This window comes from Alexandromys fortis, unplaced genomic scaffold, assembly GCF_014885135.2.
Source record: "Alexandromys fortis isolate MF-2015 unplaced genomic scaffold, M_Fortis_MF-2015_v1.1 scaffold_82, whole genome shotgun sequence".
NCBI lineage: Eukaryota > Metazoa > Chordata > Mammalia > Rodentia > Cricetidae > Alexandromys > Alexandromys fortis.
The window spans coordinates 3,154,876-3,159,874 of NW_026067963.1; the positions used below are offsets into that span (position 1 = coordinate 3,154,876).

The 4,999-nt window shown below is 45.3% G+C and overlaps 1 long non-coding RNA gene across 1 annotated transcript in view; it reads left to right on the top strand.

Annotated features, from left to right (window-relative positions):
• Positions 1-1,399: 1,399 nt before the first annotated feature.
• LOC126508384 (uncharacterized) overlaps positions 1,400-4,999 on the top strand; it is a 10,461-nt gene continuing 6,861 nt past the window's right edge. The window contains exons 1-2 of the long non-coding RNA XR_007593801.1: positions 1,400-1,420; positions 1,552-1,634. This is a non-coding gene — a long non-coding RNA (uncharacterized lncRNA). The remainder of the gene's footprint in view (positions 1,421-1,551; positions 1,635-4,999) is intronic.

Here is a 4,999-nt window from a genome sequence, read left to right on the forward strand (position 1 = left end):
TCATCTGTAGATGACTAATATACTAATGCTGGATATTGTTGAAGTCGGACAGGTAACATGCGACTCTCATCAAGTGTTGGTTAACTGGGAGATCACAGTGTATCATATGTGAATGGGTAGAGAGAGTTGATCGAGGCTGGTGAGGAAAATGTGAGGCTTGTCCAGAAACGGCAGATGGCTTATATTAGGTGGAGGTAAACCATTTAAGTGTATACCATGATATTATAAATAAAATTCTATAAGCTTTTGATCATCGAGAAAGGTCATGGTAATACTTTCAAAATTGATCTGCTTTCTCTAAAGGGTGCCTTTTCTTCCTTTGAACAAATCTCTGAAGCCACGCTGCTTGGACGTCCCAGTTCAACCCCTCTGCGGTTCTCTGTGTTTAATTAGTGGTTCTCTGGGGCCCGATGTTTTTCATAAGACCCTTCTGTTCTTTTGCAGGGCACAGAGCACTCAAGGAACTCCTGTGGCCGCTGGAGGTTTCCCCCAGAGCTGGGGAACTGTAGAGTCCTGTTCACCAAGGAGAAAGGGGGGAAGAATTGGCCCATATATTTAGAAAATGACTTTTTCCTCTTTTAACTTGCTTCTTTGAAAATCACACATACAGCATATATTCAAAGGACTGGAAAATAAAGGTGAGCAAAAACTTCTTACGTTAGTCTTTTCAAGCTGCTCATGCCTTTTGGGAAATATAGGGGAATGATATTTGATTAAGAAAGGAAGGAAGGAAGAAAGAGAGAGAGGAAGAGAGAGAGAAATCACTATGTGATTAGCATTTTATGGTCCGCATTTTAAATGTAATCTTGTGAACTTTGCTTGGATCAAGAAATATAACTGATAGTCATTTGAAAAGAGTGCTGTTGGGAAAATGGAAAGGCTCAGTTTTCTTGGTGGTAAGAAATCTAATGTTGCAGATTCTTGCTACTTCACTGAGCTCAAAGCGAGCAGAAGGCTTGAAGAGGGGTCACGGGGAAGAGTTAGCTGTGCAGCCCACCCCCTCCCGGGGTGCTGGGGGGCTGAATCTAATACCTGGACAACTGGTCCCCCCCCCACCCCCTGCCAGGCTGTCTGGAGACTTAGCTGTCATCGATGTTATAGGAGATTGCTGTCACCGAGAGCCCGAGGCTCCCCGGGAAGCCCAGGTGAGGGCCTCTTTGGAGGCAGATGGCTCTGGAGACGTCCCTTCAGGCCAGCTGGTGCTCTGGAAACAGCCCCATCAGCTGGACGCTTGCCTTTCCTCCCTCCGATCTGTGCAGGAGCTCAGCTCTGTCAAATTGGGTGTGGTTTTAAACTTCCTTAGCTGCTACCTCATCCTGGTCACCTCACCCTTTCACTCCCTGGCATTTGCTCACATTCTGCTACCAATATCTGATGTGTATGGAAAGCCATTACTTCATGAGCTGGGTATGTGCTGCAGGTACCTAAGCCCCCCCCCCCCCAGGAGCCTTCAGAAACGGAGAGATTAGGTAACAGCGAGGGCAGGGTAATCAAGGGCATTTTTTCACAGTGACATAATGACTTTTCTCCGTTGTTTCCCATTGTTTGAAGGGGATCATTATCTCGCCGTGAAACTACATCTGGCTTCTAGGCTGAAATGAGTTTCTAAAATCCTGGCCCTCCACCTCTGAACGGTAAGAGCCCACCCGCCTCCTTCTAATGGGCTTTCTGCCATTAGGGCTCAGGATGGATGCTGGGTGGTTGCAGGCTGTCCTGATGGTATGCATTAAGGGCGCATGCCTTACAAGGTGAGAAACACATCAATATAGATTCTGCTCCACAAGAGCAGACTTGTTCTTTCTTGGGGATAAATGGCCCCGGGGATCACTAGCTTTTAAGTGTTGTAAATTTTTATGACATTATGAAAGAAACAGAGCAACAGGGAACCACTTCGTATTACGTTTCTGTTTTTTTTTTTTTTTTTTTTCTGGATACTGGATTAGGTGGGATGTCCCAGCAAATGGGAGCGGACTGCAGAGAGGTGGGTTGAAATACTGTAAGGTATAAGATACGAGCAACACACTAGCCCAGAATGTCGTCAGTTCCCCCCACCCCCATATGACCAAACATCACATAAAAGGTAAGTGTTCTAGAAAAGTGTTGGCGGATGATTTAATTAAATAAAAATGAAGTCAGGTTCTTGGGGGATGCTGAAATGGGAATTCGGTTAAAATAAGGATAGTCGGGATAGTGGAGATGTTCGCTAGTCACTGTGAGAATTCCTACCCCCAGAAGAGGTAAGTACACCCTGCACTTCTTATAAAGCTCCAGTGACAAGCCAAAGTGCAGTTCCACCAAAGCCCAGCTTGGGAAACTGATGAGCTGAGTCGGCTTACTTACAGAGCTTGGGTGACCCCCAAACGGGCACACCACAGGAAAGTCACACCCTAGCATGGACTATACCTCTTCATACCTGAATAGATGGGGTCCGCCTTCCGTGAACTGTCCTGTTACATAGTCTAGCAGCTCTGAGACGATGAGCAATAGGGCACAGTAAGGGCAGAACGATGTACAAATGGCCAGGAGGTGTGGAGGGAGCAGCCAGAGTCTCACTTGAAGGTCCAGCGACCTCCTCACTCCCTCCTAAAATGGAGTCTCAATAGGACATAGTTGGACCATAGATGCTCCCCACCCCGCTTGCATTCCCCCAGCAAATCAAGTCTGTAGGGCTTCTTCTTAAACTCTTGGGATTGTTCTCAGGCTTTGACTTAAGGACCCCTCAGTTCTGTTCATCAGCTCGTGGTTGGTGGTGAAGAGCCGGATTTGTGGGTCTGGATGGGTGTGTGGCTCGCTCCGTAGAAGCTGATTGAATAAGGTGCTGTCTGTGCCTTCCAGGCATTCGGTGGCCACTTGACACCACTCAACAGATGTGAGGCTAAGAGGCCTCCTCGTTTGGTTTTCAATCATGCGATTGTTCAGATACAAAGTAATTAGTGTACATCCCCTGATGGTAAAAGAAAGAGAAAATGCATCTCTCCTAATTGCATGAAGCACAACATTTACCTCGTTTGCTGCGTGGGATTTGAGTGCTGAGAGCAGTTCAGCTCAGAGTGAGGGTGGAGAGGAGGAGACCTCACAATAGATTCCCTAAAGCCAGCAAGAGACTAGGTTTCATATAGCTCAGGCTAACCTCGAACTTGCAAAGAATCTGAAACCGGCCTTGAACTCCTGATGTTCCTGCCTTCACCAAGTGCTGGGATTACATTCATGGCACAGCTTCCTTTAAGCTATTTCTAAATGTAGTCTGTCTCTTTTTCTTTTTCCCTGAGCCAGGGTTTCTCTGTGTAATTTGGCAGTCCTGCAACTCTTTTTGTAGACCAGGCTGGCCTCGAACTCACAGAGATCCACCTGCCTTTGCCTTCTGAGTGCTGGGATTAAAGGTGTGTGCCACCGCTGCCTTGGCAATGTGATCTGCCTTAAATGTGTTAAACAAAAAAAAAGCTTTTGGTGCAAGGAAAAAGTCACTTAACTCCCCCGTCCCCAACACACACACCTAGCTTTCAATCAGAAAAACATGGCTTCAAATGTTTCCTTGGAAAATATACCATACCTCCCACCGAAAATGCAAACAAAGAGCAGAAGTATCATGATGGGTGTTTGGTGCCCAGAGAGCCACGAGAGGAAAACTTAGCGGGCTTTGTTGCCAGCCCTCCTAGGTGCGTGGATCTCTCACTCGGCACTCCCTTTCCTGTTGGTGGTGTCCCTGAGCAGCTGAAGTATTTTGAATGGCAAATGGGACTCTTTTATGATAAAATGAAGCTGTTGCAAAAATAAGTCCTCTGAATAAAAATAAACAGTGCCTGCATTGAATAATTGCATGTAAAATTTGCGCTCAATGTCCATTCTGACACTACTAGGCTGCTTGCTTCCAGATGGATGTCAATTTGTGTTAGCCTGTAACTGCCTTCTCTTCCTGTGACCGACTTTCCGATTTCATTCTTTCCTGATAAAAGTCTCACATCAGGCATTAGAAGATTCTTAACTGCACCTATTTAGTTTTATTTTTCTACTTTTGGTTTGGCTAGAAAGACTCTGGGCTCTGAGGTTTATTAGCCTTCCAAAACACTTATCCCTCAGCTGAGGAATATCTTTGGAGAGGGTGTGCCGCCACCTGATGCCAGTGAATGGGTGAAGCCGACCCTGGGAAGACAGCCGTAGTCAAGGAGTCTGGGGGGAATTGTGTGGGGAGTGGGAGAGGCAGCAGTGACCTCTCTCTGAGGGCTAGCAAACAATGAGACGCCAGAAAAAATATCCAAGGGAGTGAGACCAAAACCCCTTTTGGATGAGCAACTAGGAATGAGACCCACCTGGCCTCTGCGCCGGCCTCTTCCAGGTGCGTTAATTGTTCACGTTCCTCTCTAGGTTTGTGGATGGCTGGGACTGGCTGGGACTGGTTGGTTGTTGAAGACCTGGTGTGGCAGGAACAATATCCACCCTCCACACCTTCAGTTCAAGTCTCCTTAAAGTCTTTGTAGAAATATTGATGTACTCATTAGACAATTTCAAACATGAGTTTAGACTCTCCTCAGTGTTTATGATCATTGGGATTATTATTAGGTTATTTCTGGGCAATCTTCTCTCCCTTAGCTAGGAAACCATTAGGTTTTAACATTTTATTTATTTATTTATTTATTTATTTATTTATTTATTTATTTATTTAAGATTTCTGCCTCCTCCCCGCCACTGCCTCCCATTTCCTTCCCCCTCCCCCGATCAAGTCCCCCTCCCTCATCAGCCCAAAGAACAATATCCACCCTCCACACCTTCAGTTCAAGTCTCCTTAAAGTCTTTGTAGAAATATTGATGTACTCATTAGACAATTTCAAACATGAGTTTAGACTCTCCTCAGTGTTTATGATCATTGGGATTATTATTAGGTTATTTCTGGGCAATCTTCTCTCCCTTAGCTAGGAAACCATTAGGTTTTAACATTTTATTTATTTATTTATTTATTTATTTATTTATTTATTTATTTATTTAAGATTTCTGCCTCCTCCCC